This window comes from Setaria viridis, chromosome 5, assembly GCF_005286985.2.
Source record: "Setaria viridis chromosome 5, Setaria_viridis_v4.0, whole genome shotgun sequence".
Lineage (NCBI taxonomy): Eukaryota > Viridiplantae > Streptophyta > Magnoliopsida > Poales > Poaceae > Setaria > Setaria viridis.
In genome coordinates, this window is record NC_048267.2 from 3,794,536 (window position 1) to 3,819,745 (window position 25,210).

A 25,210-nucleotide genomic window follows, 5' to 3' on the forward strand; every position below is an offset into this window, starting at 1 on the left:
GTGGCCGTTCCACTCGGATGGATCAGGATGAAAAATTCACATCGAAAACGAAACAAGAAGCTAGCTGTGGGCCTAGTAGTGCTCGGCCTTCCGCCAATCGTATCCGGTTTCCGGAAGCCCGTGGCTTCCACTGTTTGACATTCGTGCGTGCATCCTCATCCGTCCGATGCGTTCCCTTCTCTCTCAACTCCTTCTCTCCTCGAGCCGCCGCCCGCCTTGCTGCTGCCACCTGCGCTTCGCCGTCCGGCGGCCGCCGCCCCGGCCGAGGAGCTCCACCGCCGGGCCCTGCGGCCGCGCGCCTCCGGTGGCGCTGCGGCCGCGTCACTGCCCCCGCCCCCACTCCTCCCCCGATGCGCTGACGGAGCACGACGTGAGGTGCGTGCACCCATCGCCATCATCCCATCCCGTCCCTTGCAAACGCAACTGCTGCTTGCATTTCTGGTTTGCTTCCTCCGCTAGCCGCTGCCTGCCGCGCCATCGTCGATGCATGCGTTTGGATTCCTTCGCCTGCCTGCTCTAGTTGAATAATTTTGAATCCATCCAAGCAATGAAGCTAAGTGACCCGGCCGCCGGACCCTAGATTGACGAGTACCTGCGCTAGTACTAACAGGTCTGGATATATATAGTATGTTGTGCGCGTGGCTTGTTCTTCTACTGGATGTGATGATTGTGCGCGTGGCTTGTTCTCCTACTGGATGTGCTTGCGCGCGTGGTTTGTTCTGATTATTCTCCGGTTGATTGAACTCTGAACTGTGTTGTTCTTCTGCTCCTGGAAGTGACTGATTTTTCTCCAGTTGATTGGACTCTGAACTCCTAATCCATGGATTGATATATTTTGTTGTCAACTACAAATAGCATAACTCCATATCGTCCAATCTGTGTGCATCCATCTAGTGTGCTTAGTTCCATCTATCAATCGATTGGGTTGGCTGTTTGCGAATGACTACTACCAGTCGACCGTATAGGTTGGTTTGTGTGATTTCTTAGAGAGTTAGCTTCCTTGTTGAACAGCGAGGCCATGCTATTTGTTCATCTCGATCGACCTTGCTCGTCTAATAGTCCCGCTCGGCTTAATTGCATGTGTAGTCGACTTAATCTGTGGGTCAGGCATGATAGAAATTCAAATTTTGTGACATCGATCTGCTACTGGAGTTGAGTTGATTACCACTCTAGCTATTAGCTGACTAGCTGCTTGCTGACCTCCATGGGTTGGGTTCATTCTGGGTGCACGTGCTTACGAGGTCCCTGAACAAGCCGCACGTCTTGGAGGCCCTCTTCTGTGGTGTGTACTCCTTCCACCTTCTCTAGCGAAACACATGACCCATCACATCCAGCCCACCAGGTCTACGTAGTGCCTCCCAGTTTATTGGACTCGAGAGTATATGATGCCCATCATATATGATGCCCATCATATAATACAGATGTAATTCCAGTACTATGTACACATACAAGCTAGTATATTTTCACTGTACTCCACACATGGCTCATCACATCCAGCCCATCAGGTCTACGCAGTGCCCCCTAGTTTATTGGGCTAGAGAGTATATGATGCCCATCATGTAGTACAGATGTACTTCTAGTACTATGTACACATACAATCTAGTATATTTTCACTGCACTGGAGTAGTTAAATTAATAATGACACATTTACAATATCCTGGGCATTGCTAATTAATTAAGGCGCGCCAATATACTCGTACCCGTAGGAACTACGACCAGCTGCCACCTGAAAGCATTCATGCAAAGAGGATAGAAGAACACGCCATGTCCGTGGTAAGGCTGTGCATCGCAAGAACTAAGAAGAACAAAGGACTTGGCATTGGTTTTATCGTGGTCAACACCGCAAACAAGCTTGTGGTCATGACTTGTGGCCACTCGTTAAATGAATGGGTTAAGGGCACAAAGGTAGGCGTCACATTCTATAACAGGAGAGATTCTAGTGCTGAAGCGATGTGGGTTAATACAGAGAAGGAGGTTGCATTGCTTCTCATAAGTACCTCTCCAATCTCGAACTCTCTGCGTATCCTACTGTCTATTTCTCGTACGATGATGTTAGAGTTGGGCTAAATACATGTCCTATCACATCCAGCCCATCAGGTCTACGCAGTGCCCCCAGTTTATTGGGCTAGAGAGTATATGATGCCCATCATGTAGTACAGATGTACTTCTAGTACTATATACACATATAACCTAGTATATTTTCAGCCCGAAAGCATTAATGCAAAGAGGATAGAAGAAGAACACGCCATGTCCGTGGTAAGGCTTTACATCGCAAGAACTAAGAAGAACAAAGGACGTGGCACCGGTTTTATCGTGGTCAACACCGCGAACAAGCTTGTGGTCATAACCTGTGGCCACCCGTTAAATGAATGGGTTAGGGGCACAAAGGTAGGCGTCACATTCCATGACATGGGAGATGCTAGTGCCGAAGCGGTGTGGGTTAATACAGAGAAGGAGGTTGCATTGCTTCTCATAGATACCTCTTCTAATCCTGAACTCTCTGCGTATCCTGCTGTCGATTTCTCGTACGATGACGTTGGAGTTGGAGATTTTCTCGTGACGCTTGGGCATCCTCATGGCATGCGGGGCTATCACGATGTATGGAACAATTTCGGCTTGGTCACCTAAGTTGCTTCCATCCTAAAACAGCTACTGTTAATCACGTACGAATAATTAACACACGTGCGCGCACACAGAGGCGTACAGTGCATGCATATTGATATTTGGTAACGTGCACTACATGGATGTATACTTGAAGCAAGGAGGTCGGTCCTACTGCCACTGGTTTGGGCAGTATTGTCCAAATATTTAATTAGTGGTGGCTTTGCCACCGGTTCGGGCGCGTGCGGCTCACCAGGTTTTGGAGTAGATGGCCGGGTGGTAGGCATGATCATCTCTGGAGTCCAAGATATGACATATATTTCTTTCAGTGGGGTGGATATGGGAGACACTACAGATGTACTTCTAGTACTATGTATGTGTCTAGTATACGTTCACTGTACTCCACACATAGCCCATCACATCAAGCCCATCAAGTCGACGCAGTGCCGTGGTAAGGCTGTGCATCGCAAGAACTACGAAGAACAAAGGACATGGCACCGGTTTTATCGTGGTCAATACCGCGAACAAGCTTGTGGTGATGACCTGTGGCCACCCGTTAAATGAATGGGTTAGGGGCACAAAGGTAGGCGTCACATTGCATGACATGGGAGATGCTAGTGCCGAAGCGGTGTGGGTTAATACAGAGAAGGAGGTTGCATTGCTTCTCATAGATACCTCTTCTAATCCTGAACTCTCTGCGTATCCTGCTGTCGATTTCTCGTACGATGACGTTGGAGTTGGAGATTTTCTCGTGACGCTTGGGCATCCTCATGGCATGCGGGGCTATCACGATGTATGGAACAATTTCGGCTTGGTCACCTAAGTTGCTTCCATCCTAAAACAGCTACTGTTAATCACGTACGAATAATTAACACACGTGCGCGCACACAGAGGCGTACAGTGCATGCATATTGATATTTGGTAACGTGCACTACATGGATGTATACTTGCAGCAAGGAGGTCGGTCCTACTGCCACTGGTTTGGGCAGTATTGTCCAAATATTTAATTAGTGGTGACTTTGCCACCGGTCCGGGCGCGTGCGGCTCACCAGTTTTTGAGTAGATGGCCGGGTGGTAGGCATGATCATCTCTGGAGTCCAAGATATGACATATGTTTCTTTCGGTGGGGTGGATATGGGAGACACTACAGATGTACTTCTAGTACTATGTATGTGTCTAGTATACGTTCACTGTACTCCACACATGGCCCATCACATCAAGCCCATCAGGTCGACGCAGTACCGTGGTAAGGCTGTGCATCGCAAGAAGTAAGAAGAACAAAGGACGTGGCACCGGTTTTATCGTGGTCAACACCGCGAACAAGCTTGTGGTGATGACCTGTGGCCACCCGTTAAATGAATGGGTTAGGGGCACAAAGGTAGGCGTCACATTCCATGACATGGGAGATGCTAGTGCCGAAGCGGTGTGGGTTAATACAGAGAAGGAGGTTGCATTGCTTCTCATAGATACCTCTTCTAATCCTGAACTCTCTGCGTATCCTGCTGTCGATTTCTCGTACGATGACGTTGGAGTTGGAGATTTTCTCGTGACGCTTGGGCATCCTCATGGCATGCGGGGCTATCACGATGTATGGAACAATTTCGGCTTGGTCACCTAAGTTGCTTCCATCCTAAAACAGCTACTGTTAATCACGTACGAATAATTAACACACGTGCGCGCACACAGAGGCGTACAGTGCATGCATATTGATATTTGGTAACGTGCACTACATGGATGTATACTTGCAGCAAGGAGGTCGGTCCTACTGCCACTGGTTTGGGCAGTATTGTCCAAATATTTAATTAGTGGTGGCTTTGCCACCGGTTCGGGCGCGTGCGGCTCACCAGGTTTTGGAGTAGATGGCCGGGTGGTAGGCATGATCATCTCTGGAGTCCAAGATATGACATATATTTCTTTCCGTGGGGTGGATATGGGAGACACTACAGATGTACTTCTAGTACTATGTATGTGTCTAGTATACGTTCACTGTACTCCACACATGGCCCATCACATCAAGCCAATCAGGTCGACGCAGTACCGTGGTAAGGCTGTGCATCGCAAGAAGTAAGAAGAACAAAGGACGTGGCACCGGTTTTATCGTGGTCAACACCGCGAACAAGCTTGTGGTGATGACCTGTGGCCACCCGTTAAATGAATGGGTTAGGGGCACAAAGGTAGGCGTCACATTCCATGACATGGGAGATGCTAGTGCCGAAGCGGTGTGGGTTAATACAGAGAAGGAGGTTGCATTGCTTCTCATAGATACCTCTTCTAATCCTGAACTCTCTGCGTATCCTGCTGTCGATTTCTCGTACGATGATGTTGGAGTTGGAGATTTTCTCGTGACGCTTGGGCATCCTCATGGCATGCGGGGCTATCACGATGTATGGAACAATTTCGGCTTGGTCACCTAAGTTGCTTCCATCCTAAAACAGCTACTGTTAATCACGTACGAAGGATTAACACACGTGCGCGCACACAGAGGCGTACAGTGCATGCATATTGATATTTGGTAACGTGCACTACATGGATGTATACTTGCAGCAAGGAGGTCGGTCCTACTGCCACTGGTTTGGGCAGTATTGTCCAAATATTTAATTAGTGGTGGCTTTGCCACCGGTCCGGGCGCGTGCGGCTCACCAGGTTTTGGAGTAGATGGCCGGGTGGTAGGCATGATCATCTCTGGAGTCCAAGATATGACATATGTTTCTTTCGGTGGGGTGGATATGGGAGACACTACAGATGTACTTCTAGTACTATGTATGTGTCTAGTATACGTTCACTGTACTCCACACATGGCCCATCACATCAAGCCAATCAGGTCGACGCAGTACCGTGGTAAGGCTGTGCATCGCAAGAAGTAAGAAGAACAAAGGACGTGGCACCGGTTTTATCGTGGTCAACACCGCGAACAAGCTTGTGGTGATGACCTGTGGCCACCCGTTAAATGAATGGGTTAGGGGCACAAAGGTAGGCGTCACATTCCATGACATGGGAGATGCTAGTGCCGAAGCGGTGTGGGTTAATACAGAGAAGGAGGTTGCATTGCTTCTCATAGATACCTCTTCCAATCTTGAATTCTCTGCGTATCCTGCTGTCGATTTCTCGTACGATGACGTTGGAGTTGGAGATTTTCTCGTGACGCTTGGGCATCCTCATGGCATGCGGGGCTATCACGATGTATGGAACAATTTCGGCTTGGTCACCTAAGTTGCTTCCATCCTAAAACAGCTACTGTTAATCACGTACGAATAATTAACACACGTGCGCGCACACAGAGGCGTACAGTGCATGCATATTGATATTTGGTAACGTGCACTACATGGATGTATACTTGCAGCAAGGAGGTCGGTCCTACTGCCACTGGTTTGGGCAGTATTGTCCAAATATTTAATTAGTGGTGGCTTTGCCACCGGTTCGGGCGCGTGCGGCTCACCAGGTTTTGGAGTAGATGGCCGGGTGGTAGGCATGATCATCTCTGGAGTCCAAGATATGACATATATTTCTTTCCGTGGGGTGGATATGGGAGACACTACAGATGTACTTCTAGTACTATGTATGTGTCTAGTATACGTTCACTGTACTCCACACATGGCCCATCACATCAAGCCAATCAGGTCGACGCAGTACCGTGGTAAGGCTGTGCATCGCAAGAAGTAAGAAGAACAAAGGACGTGGCACCGGTTTTATCGTGGTCAACACCGCGAACAAGCTTGTGGTGATGACCTGTGGCCACCCGTTAAATGAATGGGTTAGGGGCACAAAGGTAGGCGTCACATTCCATGACATGGGAGATGCTAGTGCCGAAGCGGTGTGGGTTAATACAGAGAAGGAGGTTGCATTGCTTCTCATAGATACCTCTTCTAATCCTGAACTCTCTGCGTATCCTGTTGTCGATTTCTCGTACGATGATGTTGGAGTTGGAGATTTTCTCGTGACGCTTGGGCATCCTCATGGCATGCGGGGCTATCACGATGTATGGAACAATTTCGGCTTGGTCACCTAAGTTGCTTCCATCCTAAAACAGCTACTGTTAATCACGTACGAAGGATTAACACACGTGCGCGCACACAGAGGCGTACAGTGCATGCATATTGATATTTGGTAACGTGCACTACATGGATGTATACTTGCAGCAAGGAGGTCGGTCCTACTGCCACTGGTTTGGGCAGTATTGTCCAAATATTTAATTAGTGGTGGCTTTGCCACCGGTCCGGGCGCGTGCGGCTCACCAGGTTTTGGAGTAGATGGCCGGGTGGTAGGCATGATCATCTCTGGAGTCCAAGATATGACATATGTTTCTTTCGGTGGGGTGGATATGGGAGACACTACAGATGTACTTCTAGTACTATGTATGTGTCTAGTATACGTTCACTGTACTCCACACATGGCCCATCACATCAAGCCAATCAGGTCGACGCAGTACCGTGGTAAGGCTGTGCATCGCAAGAAGTAAGAAGAACAAAGGACGTGGCACCGGTTTTATCGTGGTCAACACCGCGAACAAGCTTGTGGTGATGACCTGTGGCCACCCGTTAAATGAATGGGTTAGGGGCACAAAGGTAGGCGTCACATTCCATGACATGGGAGATGCTAGTGCCGAAGCGGTGTGGGTTAATACAGAGAAGGAGGTTGCATTGCTTCTCATAGATACCTCTTCCAATCTTGAATTCTCTGCGTATCCTGCTGTCGATTTCTCGTACGATGACGTTGGAGTTGGAGATTTTCTCGTGACGCTTGGGCATCCTCATGGCATGGGGGGCTATCACGATGTATGGAACAATTTTGGCTTGGTCAACTAAGTTGCTTCCATCCTAAACCAGCTACTGTTAATCACGTACGAATAATTAACACATGTGCGCGCACACAGAGGCGTACAATGCATGCATATTGATATTTGCTAACGTGCACTACATGAATGTATACTTGCAGCAAGGAGGTCGGTCCTACTGCCACTGGTTTGGGCAGTATTGTCCAAATATTTAATTAGTGGTGACTTTGCCACCGGTCCGAGCGCGTGCGGCTCACCAGTTTTTGGAGTAGATGGCCGGGTGGTAGGCATGATCATCTTTGGAGTCCAAGATATGACATATGTTTCTTTCAGTGGGGTGGATATGGGAGACACTACAGATGTACTTCTAGTACTATGTATGTGTCTAGTATACGTTCACTGTACTCCACACATAGCCCATCACATCAAGCCCATCAAGTCGACGCAGTGCCGTGGTAAGGCTGTGCATCGCAAGAACTACGAAGAACAAAGGACGTGGCACCGGTTTTATCGTGGTCAACACCGCGAACAAGTTTGTGGTGATGACCTGTGGCCACCCGTTAAATGAATGGGTTAGGGGCACAAAGGTAGGCGTCACATTCCATGACATGGGAGATGCTAGTGCCGAAGCGGTGTGGGTTAATACAGAGAAGGAGGTTGCATTGCTTCTCATAGATACCTCTTCTAATCCTGAACTCTCTGCGTATCCTGCTGTCGATTTCTCGTACGATGACGTTGGAGTTGGAGATTTTCTCGTGACGCTTGGGCATCCTCATGGCATGCGGGGCTATCACGATGTATGGAACAATTTCGGCTTGGTCACCTAAGTTGCTTCCATCCTAAAACAGCTACTGTTAATCACGTACGAATAATTAACACACGTGCGCGCACATGGAGGCGTACAGTGCATGCATATTGATATTTGCTAACGTGCACTACATGAATGTATACTTGCAGCAAGGAGGTCGGTCCTACTGCCACTGGTTTGGGCAGTATTGTTCAAATATTTAATTAGTGATGACTTTGCCACCGGTCCGGGCGCGTGCGGCTCACCTGTTTTTGGAGTAGGTGGCCGGGTGGTAGGCATGATCATCTCTGCAGTCCAAGATATGACATATGTTCTTTCAGTGGGGTGGATATGGAAGACACTACAGATGTACTTCTAGTACTATGTATTTGTCTAGTATACATTCACTGTACTCCACACATGGCCCATCACATCAAGCCCATCAGGTCGACGCAGTGCCCCCCCAGTTTATTGGGCGAGAGAGGATATGGTGCCCATCATGTAGTACAGATATAGTTCTCGTACTATGTACACATACACTGTACTCCACACATGGCCCATCACATCCATCCCGTCAGGTCTATGCAGTGCCCCTCAATTTTTTGGGCTAGAGAGTATATGATGCCCATCATGTAGTACAAATGTACTTCTAGTACTGTGTACACAAACAAGCTCGTAAATTTTCACGACACTGGAGTAGTTAAATTAATAATGGCACATATACAATATCCTGGGCATTGCTAGTTAATTAAGACGCGCCAGTATACTCGTACTCGCAGGAACTATGACCAACTGCCACCAGGAAGCATTCATGCAAAGAGGATAGAAGAAGAACACGCCATGTCCGTGGTAAGGCTGTGCATCGCAAGAACTAAGAAGAACAAAGGACGTGGGACCGGTTTTATCGTGGTCAACACCGCGAACAAGCTTGTGGTCAGGACCTATGGCCACCCGTTAAATGAATGGGTTAGGGGCACAAAGGTAGGCGTCACATTCCATGACATGAGAGATGCTAGTGCCGAAGCGGTGTGGGTTAATATAGAGAAGGAGGTTGCATTACTTCTCATAGATACCTCTTCCAATCCTGAACTCTCTGCGTATCTTGCTGTCGATTTCTCGTACGATGACGTTAGAGTTGGAGATTTTCTCGTGGCACTTGGGCATCCGCATGGCATGCGGAGATATCACGATGTATGGAACAATTTCGGTTTGGTCACCTAACTTTCTTCCATCCTAGAACAGCTACTGTTAATCACGTAAGAATAATTAACACACGTGTGCGCACACAGTGCATGCATATTGATAGTAGCTAACGTGCACTACATGAATGTATACTTGCAGCAAGGAGGTCGGTCCTACTGCCACTGGTTTGGGCAGTATTGTCCAAATATTTAATTGGTGGTGACTTTGGCACCAGTCCGGGCATGTGCGGCTCACCAGTTTTTGGAGTAGATGGCCGGGTGGTATTCATGACCATCTCTGACGTCCAAGATATGACATATGTTCTTTCAGTGGGGTGGATATGGGAGACACTACAGATATACTTCTAGTACTATGTATGTGTCTAGTATAGGTTCATTTTACTCCACACATGACCCATCACATCAAGCCAATCAGGTCGACGCAGTGCCCCCCCCCATTTTATTGGGCTAGAGAGGATATGATGCCCATCATGTAATACAGATGTATTTCTAGTACTATGTACACATACACTGTACTCCACACATGGCCCATCACATCCAGCCCATCAGGTCTATGCAGTGCCCCTCAGTTTATTAGGCTGGAGAGTATATGATGCCCATCATGTAGTACAGATGTACTTCTAGTACTATATACACATACAAGCTCGTATATTTTCACTGCAATGGAGTAGTTAAATTAATAATGGCACATTTTACAATATCGTGGGCATTGCTAATTAATTAAGACGCGCCAGTATACTCGTACCCGCAGGAGCTATGACCAGCTGCCACCCGGAAGCATTCATGCAAAGAGGATAGAAGAAGAACACGCCATGTCCGTTGTAAGGCTGTGCATCGCAAGAACTAAGAAGAACAAAGGATGTGGCACCGGTTTTGTCATGGTCGACACCGCGAACAAGCTTGTGGTCATGACCTGTGCCCACTCGTTAAATGAATGGGTTAGGGGCACAAAGGAATGCGTCTCATTCCATGGCATGGGAGATGCTAGTGTCGAAGCGGTGTGGGTTAATACAGAGAAGGAGGTAGCATTGCTTCTCATAGATACCTCTTCCAATCCTTAACTCTCTACGTATCCTGCTGTCGATTTCTTGTACGATGATGTTAGAGTTGGACATTTTCTCGTGACGCTTGGGCATCGTCATGGCATGCGGGGCTATCACGATACATGGAACAATTTCGGCTTGGTCACCTAAGTTGCTTCCATCCAAAAAAAAAATACTGTTAATCACGTACGAATAATTAGTACACGTGCGCGCGCATAGAGGCGTACAGTGCATGCATATTGATAGTAGCTAACGTGCACTACATGAATGTATACTTGCAGCGAGGAGGTCGGTCCTACTGCCACTGGTTTGGGCAGTATTGTCCAAATATTTAATTAGGGGTGAATTTGGCACCGGTACGGGCGCGTGCGGCTCACCAATTTTTGGAGTAGATGGCCGGTTGGTAGGCATGAGCATCTCTGGAGTCCAAGATATGACATATGTTCTTTCAGTGGGATGGATATGGGAGACACTACAGATGTACTTCTAGTACTATGTATGTGTCTAGTATAGGTTCACTGTACTCCATACATGGCCCATCACATCAAGCCCATCAGGTCTACGCAGTGCCCCCAGTTAGTTGGGCAAGAGAGGATATGGTGCCCATCATGTAGTACAGATGTATTTCTAGTACTATGTACACATACTGTACTCCACCCACGGCCCATCACATCCAGCCCATCAGGTCTATGCAGTGCCCCTCAGTTTATTTTGGGCTAGAGAGTATATGATGCCCACATGTAGTACAGATGTACTTCTAGTACTATGTCCACATACAAGCTAGTATATTTTCACTACACTGGAGTAGTTAAATTAATAATGGCACATTTACAATATCCTGGGCATTGCTAATTAATTAAGGCTTTGTAACCGCAGAAACTATGACCAGCTGCCACTCGAAAGCATTCATGCAAAGAGGATAGACGAAGAACATGCCATGTCCGTGGTAAGGCTGTGCATCACAAGAACTAATTAGAATAAAGGACGTGGCACCGGTCTTATCGTGGTCAACACCGCGAACAAGCTTGTGGTCAGGACCTATGGCCACCCGTTAAATGAATGGGTTAGGGGCACAAAGGTAGGCGTCACTTTCCATGACATGAGAGATGCTAGTGCCGAAGCGGTGTGGGTTAATATAGAGAAGGAGGTTGCATTACTTCTCATAGATACCTCTTCCAATCCTGAACTCTCTGCGTATCTTGCTGTCGATTTCTCGTACGATGACGTTAGAGTTGGAGATTTTCTCGTGGCACTTGGGCATCCGCATGGCATGCGGAGCTATCACGATGTATGGAACAATTTCGGTTTGGTCACCTAACTTTCTTCCATCCTACAACAGCTACTGTTAATCACGTAAGAATAATTAACACACGTGTGCGCACACAGTGCATGCATATTGATAGTAGCTAACGTGCACTACATGAATGTATACTTGCAGCAAGGAGGTCGGTCCTACTGCCACTGGTTTGGGCAGTATTGTCCAAATATTTAATTGGTGGTGACTTTGTCACAGGTCCGGGCGCGTGCAGCTCACCTGTTTTTGGAGTAGATGGCCGGGTGGTAGGGATGATCATCTCTGGAGTCCAAGATATGAAATATGTTCTTTCAGTGGGGTGGATATGGGAGACACTACAGATGTACTTCTGGTACTATGTATGTGTCTAGTATACGTTCACTGTACTCCACACATGGCCCATCACATCAAGCCCATCAGGTCGACGCAGTGCCCCCCCCAGTTTATTGGGCGAGAGAGGATATGGTGCCCATCATGTAGTACAGATGTATTTCTCGTACTATGTACACATACACTGTACTCCACAGATGGCCCATCACATCCAGCCCATTAGGTTTATGCAGTGCCCCTCAATTTTTTGGGCTAGAGAGTATATGATGCCCACATGTAGTACAGATGTACTTCTAGTACTATGTACACATACAAGCTAGTATATTTTCACTGCACTGGAGTAGTTAAATTAATAATGGCACTTTTACAATATCCTGGGCATTGCTAATTAATTAAGGCGCGCCAGTATACTCGTACCTGCAGGAACTATGACCAGTTGCATCCCGGAAGCATTGATGCAAAGTATGGCGGAACCACCTCTGATTAACTTAACTAAAGCACGGTTAAGTCGCCTGATGTGCGATCCTCATGCCTTAATCAAGTTAACTCGATGTGCCTGTGACGGCCTCGGACAAAAATCCTTCGCGTCAATCTTAATCCGAGCCCCTGATCACCTGTCTTAGTTTTTCCAAGCCTAAGTGTTCAACCTCCAGCTCTTCCGACCCCTGCGATCCGACCCCTCGCCGTGGTCTTCCCAGTTCCGACCCCACCGACTGTTGGAGGTATGCCCTAGAGGCAATCATAGAGATGATGATATTCCATTTGTATCCATGATTTGTATATTGTGTTCATTGAATATCCATTAAAGGCTACTTGAATTGATTTGCAATTATGTGAATTGTATGTGAAACTCTTTAGTTGTATGGTTATTCTAAAGTTGTCCCTAGTCGGAGTTCATGTGAGGACACACATGAATATTAGACTAGCACATGTATTAGTTGATGACTATGTTTCACAAGTCATGGACATGGAGATGTTGAACTAATAATGTGGACACATGTGGAGACATGTGCTAGGACTGACCCAACACGAGAAGTAGTTCTCTCTTTAAACAACATATACGCTTTGTCCTTAGATCTGAGATTGTCGCATGTATTCTAGATGTGGATCGACCTACTTAGGGGCTATCAAACGCTACGCCGTAATAGGGTAGTTATAAAGGTAGCTTTTGGGTTTGTCAAGAAGCATGCTATGAGACATGGTCAATCAAGATGGGATTTGCCCCTCTCTGATTGAGAGAGATATCTCTGGGCCCCTCGAGTGATCGGATCCGAAAATGCATGGCCATGCTACGTACGGTTAAGAGTTAACCTACAAAGAGATTCCGAATCACAGGATCGAGAAAGAGCGGTCGGCTTGAAGCTAGACCAAATATCGTGAGGCAAAGGGAATAGCATGTATATTATGTTGTGATGGTTCGTCTGATATGATCTTCGTGTGCGTATAGGAGTTGACACGTCTTGCTAGAGGCCGCTACCAACTATTGGGCCGAGTAGGAGTACTCGGGCCATGTCTATACGTATCTGAACCCATAGGGTCACACACTTAAGGGGCTGGAAGCCCAATTCGGATCTGATCCGAGTTGGATTAGGTTTAGAAGTACTAATGGGCCTCGGACCCAGAGGCCCGTCAGGAACCTCTATAAATAGAGGGGTGGGGGCGCCCTAGGGTTTACACCTTTTGGCGAAACACATCTGCCGCGCCTCCCACGCCCTCGCCTGTTGCAACTCATGGATCTAGCAGTCCGGCTTGCGACGCTTCCTCCCTGCACGTGTGGATACCTTGGAGGTGTTGCGCCTGTAGCACTTGGACGAGCCGCCGACGAGCCACGACGAGCCGACGACGAGCCGCGGCACGAGGGCGATCTTGCTGCACGTGGACGAGCTGCTGAGGAGCTGTTGGACGTTGACGTGATCGACTACGTACGACTACGTTGATCGACTACGTACGACTACGTGATCGTCTTCACTGCATCGACGCATATCTACATCTTCCGCACCAGTAGTGCGTCGAGTGGTAATCCCGTGAACCTTATACGACAGCTCTTCCTGGTTTTACGCGGTAAAAATTTTGATTTGCGCTAGTGTAGCCTACCTCGTATCCCTACACCGACCCCCAACCCCCGTCGGATCTTCCTAAGCCATCCCGCAGCATTGCCCTCCAGTTCGAGCAGTGGACCACCGAGACTGACCGGTGGGCCCACTAGATCTTTTCCCCCAGATCTCCCGTGACAGGCGCACTCGAGTTGCATGCCCGCTTCAGTTTTTCCCCGCCGCGTGGCTCAACTCCTTCGACGTCCGCCGCTCCACCTCGTCTCCGGCCCGCGACCAGATGGATTCTCGCGCCCCCTTCCCCAATCGCGGCAGAAGCCCCTCTGCAACCCTTTCTGCAGTACCTCGCCGCCCGCGCCCATCATCACATTGCCAGATCCCGGCCGCAAAGCCCGATGCCGCCCGTCTTTTCCGTCACCTCGCCACAGTCGCGCTGCCCCGGTCTTCGCTACACGACGATTCCTCCTCCGCCAACCCAGACCGCGGCAGCGACAGCTCCTTTTTTCCGCCCTGTCAGAAGCCGCCCCGACAATCTGTTGCTCCGCGCTCGCCCGCGCGCCCGCTGCCGCCTGTCTTCTCACCTGTGCGCCCTCGATCCTAGTGCCGTTTTCCCAGTCACTTCCATAAGATCCACCGCACGACGACGCCCGCCTCCGCCAAATCTCAACCACCGGCAAACCCGCGCCTGCGCCGCCCTGACGTCAGTGCCCAATGACCGCCGGCGTCATCCCCGAAGTCCTGCTTCACCGCCCTCGTCGCTTAATTGCCGTCTCTCTTGCTCCCTGTTCGAACTCACAGCGCCACCACCTAAGTCTGAGGAACTCTCCTCTGTGCTCAAGCGCCACCGATTTCCCCGATCCGCCAGCCACTACTTTCAGTGCTGCCCAAGAGCTTGCTTGTGATCCACAAGAAGCACCGCCGCCGCCGGACTTTCTCACCGCCATCCCAAGCCCTTAGTTCTTCCGCCCAAGCCTCCTCTGTAAGACGAAGGTAGGCTGCCGACCCTTGTTCGCTTCGCGCAACCCCTCTTATCCGCCCGACCCTGGTTCCATCTCGCCCGACCCTGTCTGTTCCGCCGACCCTTCTCCGCCTCGCCCGAGGGCTCAGCTGTATCTTTTTCTTTGAACTGAGGGTGTATGTGCAAAACTTGGGGACCTTTCAGCGTTGAATCTGAGGACCCCTAGTACATCAAACCCTCTAGATTAAGGGTCAGATCATAAGTTCTTTCCCCTCCGACCCTTACCTCTTGATCTCCATCAACTCCTTTGAACCTCCCCACCCTCCTGTAACTTGTCGCAAGTTTCTGGGCTCAGATTTGCAAGTGTTGCTGTTGAAATAACCGTCTATCCTAACCAATGCATTGCATTCGTGTAGAGCTGCGTCTCGCCGACGGCTACTACGAGCTGCACCCGGCGCCAGAAGACGACGGTGTAGTTGAGCTCCTGCCCCCAGAAGCTGAAGTTACCCCAGAAGTCGAGCAGTTCCCTTCCTCTTTGCTCGAAGGCAAGCCCCGGATGCATGAATCCCCCTATGTTTTACCAGACTTGCGCATGCCTTCTTTAACATGCTTGTGCATTTACGTATAGGAGTTGTTTGGAACCCTAGATGCATAACTTAGCTTACCTGATCTGAACACTAGCTGTTGGACCGAGTAGATGCTTGCTTAAATAGGAAACGGTAAAAGCCGAGTGATTCCCTGTCACTCGCGAGTTGTAGGAGTTGGATGTTTACTCTTCTGTCACAACTATAAGGATGATGGACGGGGCAGGGTTTTGGGTAACTCTTTGGTGGTCGGCTGATCGCCCCGTCTGTCTATGAAAAATGCTAAGCCCCGACAGTGGTGGTGTTTGTGATCAAGTGTTTGAAAGTACTAATCTCATACCTAGTATGGGATGAGGAAGCCTAGTACCTGATTGAACTAGGGCGTGGCTTATACCCCTGCTGTCCCTGGAACGAGGTTCCCATGGTGCATCATGTGGGTGCAAGTGCGGTCACAGTACGGCAGAGGCCGGGACTGTGGAGCATTGCATGCCAAGGGAAGTTTAGACCTGACACGCGCCTGGGAATTGATGGGGACGGCCGACACGGGAAGCGGCCCTTGTGGTGTGCGGATGTCGTGAGATTAGGTTCGCCATGCATGGTTAAGAAACTCGAATCGATTCGTCTGCCTCTCAAAGTTTGAGACTGCTTGATCGCTATGTCACCCTGAGTAAATAAGGAATCTGATGATGACATGGTTTTGCTGATGTTGTATATACCTTTGATTGGTTCTATGATTGCTTAGAATAGGTTGCAAACTTAGAACGGATAATGAACTTAGAACCGGAGCTAAAACTTGAAAGTAGGGTTACCTCTAGTGCTTTTGGCAAACAAACCCCTCAGCCAAAAAAAGCCTTGCATGTCTAGAAGAGGTAGTTTAGCGTGCTCCCTATCGGTTAAGTCTTGTTGAGCTTAATTAGTAGCTCAGCCTTGTTGTGGCTCTTCTTTTTCAGGTGAAGTTGCTGCTTCTAAGCCCCTTTCTGCTGGCACTTGGCCGCCCTAACTCCCTCCGGGTTGGACGGTCGAGTGGGATCCCTCCTCGGACGGCGAGGAGAGGGATCAGTGACGTCCCGGTTGGCCTCACCAGGGATGTCCGACCCCGACGAAATAGCTTCCGCTTGTTGTTTTATCTTCGGTGGTTTTCTTTCAAACCTTGTAAACTCTGATGATGGTTTATAACCAAACTAGATGGTTAATTTGCTTAACTTAGTGGACTTGTTGTATTCTCTGGAACCGCTCACCTTCGAGTGGGTCTGCTATTCGGTCCTGTTCAAGTGGTTAAATCGGATGAAATCCGATGGCACTTCGTGTTTACTCGGTTAGGCATGAGCGTCGCGTGTCATGCGGCTAAATCATGTTTAACTAAGCAAATCCGAAGTGGATCCGCCACAGTGCCGTTGGATTTCATCCGATTTAACCACTTAACAGGATCGAGTTAGCATAGCTCACACGAAGGTGAGTGGTTCCAGAGAATACAACAGATCCACAATTTGATTAACAAGTTGTTAACAAGTTTACAAAGGTTGAAAGAAACAACAGAAGTTAGAAACAAGCGGAAGCTACTCGTCGGGGTCGGATATCCCTGGTGAGGCCAGCCAGGACATCAATGATCCCATTCCCCACCGTCCGAGGAAGGATCCCACTCGATCGTCCAACCCGGAGGGAGCTGGGGCGGCCAAGTGCCAGCAGCAAGCTCTGAAGCTGCAACTTCACCTGAAAAGAGAAGCCACAACAAGGCTGAACTTCTAAGCTCAACAAGACTTAACCGACCGGTGGGAGAAACTATTCCACCACGGCTAGACATGCAAGGCTCTTTGGCTGAGGGGTTTTGTTTGCCAAAAGCGACTATGTTAGGTCCTTGCTTTCAAAGTTTTAGCTCAGATTCTAAGTTCATTTACCAGTCTATGCTGGCAACTTACACTAAGCAAACATAGATCCAATTTTATGTATATAAGCTCATCATCAAGACCATGTCATCATCAGACTCCTTCATTACTCAGTGTAGCATTATGATCAAGCAGTCTCAAACTGTGAGAGGTAGACGAATCGATTCGAGTTCCTTAACCATGCATGATAAACCTAACCTCACGATATCCGCGCACCACCGAGGGTTGCTTCCTGTGTCGGCCTTCCCCATCAGTTCCCTAACCCGTGTCGGGTCCACTTCCTTTGGTGCAAGGTTCCACAGACCCGGCCTCTGCCGTTCTGCGACCACACTTGCCACCACGTGCGGCCGCAGGGGAACTTCGTTTCAAGGACAGTGGAGCGACTGCTCACGTTTAGGTTCAATCGGGTACTAGGCTTTCCTATCCCATACTGGGTATGAGATTAGTACTTTCAAACACTTGATCACGAACACCGCCACTGTCGGGCCTTAACAGGTTCAGTAAACAGACGGGGCGATCAGCCGACCACCAAAAGAGTTAACCATAACCCTGCCCCGTCCATTGTCCTTATAGTTGTAACAGAAGAAAACAACCAACTCCTATAACTCGCGAGTGACAGGAAATCACTTAGCTTTTACCGCTTCCTATTTAAGCATTGCAACTACTCGACCCAACAGACTAGTGTACATTTCAAAGGAACTATAGCATGCATCTATGGTTGCAAACAACTCCTATACGTAAATGCACAATCATGAGAAGGAAGGCATGCGCAAGTTTGGAAAGATGGGTTCATGATCCGGGGCTTGCCTTCAAGCGGAGAGGAGGGAAACTAGTCTTCAGCTGGGGCTGCTTCGGCTTCTGGGATTGGCAGCTCAGATACGCCTCTGTCTTCGGGCGCCGGGTGTAGCTCGTAGACGCCGTCAGCGAGATGTAACTCTACACGAATGCAAATGCAGGAGTTAGTGTTTAGACGGTTATTTCAACACACTTGCAAGTTAAAGCTCGGACACTTGTAGCAAGGCTACAGAAAAGGTGGGGGAAGTTCACTTTAGTTGGTGGAGAACAAGATAAAAGGGTCGGATGGGGGAAAACTTGGGATCTGACCCTTAAAGTTAAGAAATAACTGTGTCGTGGTCCTCGGACTTAACACCGGGGAGTTCCCGATATTTTGCACAGATACCCTCGGGTCAAGGAAAAGGATACAGCCAAGCCCTTTGGCGAGGTCATAAGGGTCGGCGAAACAGATAGGGTCGAGCGAGGCAAAAAAGGGGTCAGGCGAATCGTAAAGGGGTCGGCAGCTTACCTTCAGGTTTATAGGTGAAGCTTGGGGTCGGGAAGGAGCAGACTTGGGTGGAAGGACTTAAGCACTAAGGCTTGGGTGGCGGCGAGGTTGGACAATGCTCCGGCGGCGGCAGAGCTTCTTGTGGGCAACAAGGAAGCTCTAGCACACCACGAAGGAGCAGACGGCTGGGTGGACTGGGGAGAAGTGGACTTGAGCGGAGAGGGGAACTTTTCGAGATTTCAGCGGGATTGCTCAAGTGCGCTCAGAGTAGGGGAGGTGAAACAGCAAGGGCGAAGGAACTCCGGTGGAACTCTGGCATTCCTTTTTATAGCTGCGCGGAAGAGAGAGATTTCGAGCAGCACGAAGACCGGGAAGAAAAGGATGGGGTGTGCTACCATGATGGCGATTGAGCGGCGATGGGCGGCGGAACTGGACCTTGGAGATAGAGTCTTCGGCCATTGGGCACTGGAGACAAGGCGGAGCAGGCGCGGTTTTGCCGGGGTTTAGATTTGGCGGAGGCGAGCGTAGCCTGGTCACGTCGAGCGGCGGATTTGACTGGTGTGACAGGGGGAAAGGTGCTACAAGCGAGGTTGCAACAGGTGAAGTGACAGGGCGAGCAGCGGCGCGAGCAAGTGCGAAACAGCGGCATTGCCGAAGCACGTCACTGGTGGGGCGAGAAAAGGAGCTGTCGCGGCCAAAGTCGGGGTTGGCGAGGGAGGTATCGTCGTGGAGTGAGCTCGTGGGCGGCGCGACTGTGGAGAGGCGGCGGAAAAATCGGAAGGCATCGGGTCTTGCAGCCGGGGATCCGGTGAGATGATGGACGCGGGTCGCGAGGCGGTCTGACGCAGCAGCGGCAAAACTCTGCCATGGCAGCGACGGGGCACCTTGGTGCGGCCGGCGAGGGCGCGAACGAGACGGGGCGAAGCAGAAAGGGTTGCAGAGGGGCTTCCGCTACGATTGGGGAGGAGGGCGCGTGGATCCATCCTATCGCGGCCGGCGGCTGGGCGAAGCGGCAGGTGTCAGAGAGATCATGCCATGCGGCGGGGAAGCTCTGAAGCGGGCGCATGCTGCTCGGCGTGTCTGCCTCGTGAGATCCGGGGAGAAGATTGTGGGTCCACCAGTCAGTCTCGGTTGTTCCACAGCTCCAAGATTGAAAGGAACACTGCCTTTGGGTACTCAGAAGGAACCGGCAGTTTTGGTTGGGTTCTCAGGGGTCGGGACTAAGAACCGGTTTTTGGAGCGCTTAAGCTCAGGGGAGCTGAGACAGAGGGATTAGGGACCCAGATTAAGATTAACTCGGCCGATCAACCAAGGTCGTTACACCTATGGGTTCGGATACGTATAGACATGGCCCGAGTACTCCTACTCGGTCCAATAGTCAGTAGCGGCCTCTAGCAAGACGTGCCAACTCCTATACGCACACGAAGATCATATCAGACGAACCATCACAACATTATGTACATGCTATTCCCTTTGCCTCACGATATTTGGTCTAGCTCCAAGCCGACCGCTCTTTCTCGATCCTGTGATTCGGAATCCCTTTGTAGGTTTACTCTTAACCGTACATAGCATGGTCATGCATTTTCGGATCCGATCACTCGAGGGGCCCAGAGATATCACTCTCAATCAGATAGGGGTAAATTCCATCTTGATTGACCATGTCTCACAGCATTCTTCCTGACAAACCCGAAAGCTACCTTTATAACTACCCTGTTACGGTGTAGCGTTTGATTGCCCCTAAGTGAGTCGATTCACATCTCGAGTACATGCGACAATCTCAGGTCTAAGGATAAATCGTACTTGTTGTGTAAAGCGAGAACTACTTCTCGTGTTGGGTCAGTCCTAGCCCATGTCTCCACATGCGCCCACATTATTAGTTTAACATCTCCATGTCCATGACTTGTGAAACATAGTCATCAACTAATACATGTGCTAGTTTAATATTCATGTGTGTCCTCATATGAACTCCGACTAGGGACAACTTTAGAATAACCATACAAGTAAAGAGTTTTTTTAACAATTCACATAATTGCAAATCAATTCAAGTAGCCTTTAATGGATATTCAATGAACACAATATATAAAACATGGATACAAATGTAATATCATCATCTCTATGATTGCCTCTAGGTCATACCTCCAACACTCTCTGCGTATCCTGCTGTCGATTTCTCGTACGATGATGATAGAGTTGGAGATTTTCTCGTGACGCTTGGGCATCCTCATGGCATGCGGGGCTATCATGATGTATGGAACAATTCCGGCTTGGTCACCTAAGTTGCTTCCATCCTAAAACAGCTACTGTTAATCATGTACGAATAATTAACACACGTGCGCGCGCACAGAGGCGTACAGTGCATGCATATTGATAGTAGCTAACGTGCACTACATGAATGTATACTTGCAGCAAGGAGGTCGGTCCTACTGCCACTGGTTTGGGCAATATTGTCCAAATATTTAATTAGTGGTGACTTTGGCACCGGTCCGGGCGCGTGCGGCTCACCAGTTTTTGGAGTAGATAGCCGAGTGGTAGGCATGAGCATCTCTTGAGTCCAAGATATGACATATGTTCTTTCAATGGGGTCGATATGGGAGACACTACAAATGTACTTCTAGTACTATGTATGTGTCTAGTATACATTCACTGTACTCCACACATGGCCCATCACATCAGGCCCATCAGGTCTACGCAGTGGCCCCTAGTTTATTGGGCGAGAGAGGATATGATGCCCATCATGTAGTACAGATGTATTTCTAGTACTATGTACACATACACTGTACTCCAAACCTTGCCCATCTCATCCATCCAATCAGGTCTATGCGGTGCCCCTCAGTTTATTGGGCTAGAGAGTAAATGATGCCCATCATGTAGTACAGATGTACTTCTAGTACTATGTACACATACAAGCTAGTAGATTTCACTGCACTGGAGTAGTTAAATTAATAATGGCACATGTACAATATCCTGGGCATTGCTAATTAATTAAGGCGCACCAGTATACTCGTACCCGCAGGAACTATGACCAGCTCCCACCTGAAAGCATTCATGCAAAGCGGATAGAAGAAGAACACGCCATGTCCGTGGTAAGGCTGTGCATCGCAAGAACTAAGAAGAACAAAGGACGTGGCACCGGTTTTATCGTGGTCAACACCGCGAACAAGCTTGTGGTCATGACCTGTGGCCACTCGTTAAATAAATGGGTTAGGGGCACAAAGGTAGGCGTCACATTCCATGACATGGGAGATGCTAGTGCCAAAGCGGTGTGGGTTAATACAGAGAAGGAGGTTGCATTGCTTCTCATAGATACCCCTTCCAATCCTGAATTCTCTACGTATCCTGCTATCGATTTCTCGTACGATGACGTTAGAGTTGGAGATTTTCTCGTGACGCTTGGGCATCCTCATGGCATGCGGGGCTATCATGATGTATGGAACAATTTTGGCTTGGTGACCTAAGTTGCTTCCGTCCTAAAACAGCTACTGGTAATCATGTACGAATAATTAACACACGTGCGCGCGTACAGAGGCGTACAGTGCATGCATATTGATAGTAGCTAATGTGCACTACATGAATGTATACTTGCAGCAAGGAGGTCGGTCCTACTGCCACTGATTTGGGCAGTATTGTCCAAATATTTAATTAGTGGTGACTTTGGCACCGGTCCAGGCGCGTGCGGCTCACCAGTTTTTGGAGTAGATGGCCGGGTGGTAGGCATGAGCATCTCTGGAGTCCAAGATATGACATATCTTCTTTCACTGGGGTGGATATGGGACACACTACAGATGTACTTCTAGTACTATGTATGTGTCTAGTATACGTTCAGTGTACTCCACACATGGCCCATCACATCAAGCCCATCAGGTCTACGCAGTGCCCCCCAGTTTATTGGGCTAAAGAGTATATGATGCCCATCATGTAGTACAGATGTATATCTAGTACTATGTAGACATACACTGCACTCCACACATGGCCCATCACATCCAGCCCATCAGGTCTATGCAGTGCCCCTCAGTTTATTGGGCTAGAGAGTATAGGATGCCCATCATGTAGTACAGATGTACTTCTAGTACTATGTACACATACAAGCTAGTATATTTTCACTGCACTGGAGTAGTTAAATTAATAATGGCACATAATATCCTGGGCATTGCTAATTAATTAAGGCGCGCCAGTATACTCGTACCCGTAGGAACTATGACCAGCTGCCACCCGAAAGCATTCATGCAAAGAGGATAGAAGAAGAACACGCCATGTCCGTGGTAAGGCTGTGCATCGCCAGAACTCAGAAGAACAAAGGACGTGGCACCGGTTTTATCGTGGTCAACACCGCGAACAAGCTTGTGGTCATGACCTGTGGCCACTTGTTAAATGAATGGGTTAGAGGTACAAAGGTTGGCGTCACATTCCATGACATGAGAGATGCTAGTGCCGAAGCGGTGTGGGTTAATACAGAGAAGGAGGTTGCATTGCTTCTCATAGATACCTCTTCCAATTCTGAACTCTCTGCATATCCTACTGTCAATTTCTCGTACGATGACATTAGAGTTGGAGATTTTCTCGTGACGCTTGGGCATCCTCATGGCATGCGGGGCTATCACGATGTATGGAACAATTTCGGCTTGGTCACCTAAGTTGCTTCCATCCTAAAACAGCTACTGTTAATCACATACGATAATTAACACACGTGTGCGCACACAGAGGCATACAGTGCATGCATATTGATAGTAGCTAACGTGCACTACATGAATGTATACTTGCAGCAAGGAGGTCGGTCCTACTGCCACTGGTTTGGGCAGTATTGTCCAAATATTTAATTAGTGGTGACTTTGGCAACGGTCTGGGCGCGTCCGGCTCACCAGTTTTTGAAGTAGATGGCCGGGTGGTAGGCATCAGCATCTCTGGAGTCCAAGATATGACATATGTTCTTTCAGTGGGGTGGATATGGGAGACACTGCTGAAGGCCGGGTGCAGGATCATCTGGAGGTAAAGGTAATCCCACATCTCTTCTTGTTACTTGTTAAGCACCCTTAGTTATTCCTCCCAAGTTAAAGGAACACTAAAATTAGCATCATGGATACGGGCGCACTACTAGTTTTTTTTTAAACAAAAGGCACACTTCTAGTTAATTAGCACTAGCTGAACCAGAGCTGTATTCTATATGTCATGATGATGCAGGGTCGGGTGCACTACGGTGATTGATGAAGAAGCTGGAGGTGCGATGGCCAACTTAAAGCTATAAGATGCGAGCAACTCGACGAGATCAGGGAAAGCTCAAGAACGTGTGTGGTGAGCACAAACTGCTTGCTTCAATTAATTCAGGAAGCGGCAGCAGCAGCTAGCGGCAGTTCCTGGCCACACTTGTGTCTACGCCGGCGGGTTTCAACTATTCCGACCTTGGAGACTGCTGCACCTCCCTAGTTGGTTTTACCTTACTCTGCTGCATTCGTTTGTTTCACTAGGAACTCATTTACTTTGTTTCGCTGAAAGTAAAAGGTGTGCATAGCATGCACGTCTGCTCTGCCAGTTCGACTGGATGTAAAAGGTGTCTCTCGTCTCTGTGAGCGAGGCTGCCGACAGATGTTAGGCATTTGAGGCTGCCGACAGATGTTAGGCATTTAAGGCTCACCGCCATCAGTCGTCAAACACCAGTGCTTGTGTCCTTTAGCTTGTGTAATCAAGAATGCAATGCCTATCTAGCTACTTTTGCCTCTGATTTTGTGTTTGCATTGGAAGGCAGCCAGGCTGTTGTTCTACAAGTACTACTCCTAGTCCTATACTACTACATGTATCTAGGCCTTTCCCGCCCTTCGAGGGACAAGGAAGCCATGTACTAAAACCACACGCTCAACGTATGTCACGTCTTGGAACTTCTATCTCTCTGCTTAGATCCCTGTGCTACGACGAGAAGCGTATCACATGCTAACCTTAATCCGAGAGCAAGCGAGACATGTGCAGAATCTTAGTCATGTTTCATTTTCTATAAGTCCATTCTCATTTATCAGTGCAAGATTTCATATTTGTGTTTCCAAGAATGCCACGTAAGCAAGAGAGCATTTAGAGATGAAAATAAGAAAGAATTTTGTTTTGCAGGAGAAATAAGAAAGAATTGTATCAAATATAGATAAGATGTAGTATGGTCATATCATGCAGACGTGTGTTACTTCTCCAAATCATGTTATAATCTTCATCTGATTCTACTACCCTTCTCTATACGACGTTTCTGGGACAATTGATCAGCTTTCTTTCCACTTGGCCACACGACACACCAACATTCTCTTTTTCACGCCATGCCTTGAAGTGGTATCCTCCTCATGTCTACTCTTCTAGTTTTATCATGTCAATGCACGCCGCCGACGGGACAACACGGCTCGCCCGCTCGCCCAACCGCTCGCCAACGCATCCTTGCCCATCTTCAACACATCTC

General features: G+C 48.7%; 1 long non-coding RNA gene across 1 annotated transcript; it reads left to right on the forward strand.

Annotated features, from left to right (window-relative positions):
- Window positions 1-169: 169 nt before the first annotated feature.
- On the forward strand, window positions 170-24,497 carry LOC117858749 (uncharacterized). The gene is made up of 3 exons (XR_011898341.1): window positions 170-375; window positions 16,572-23,775; window positions 23,962-24,497. It is a non-coding gene; the product is annotated as an uncharacterized lncRNA (long non-coding RNA).
- Window positions 24,498-25,210: the final 713 nt, after the last annotated feature.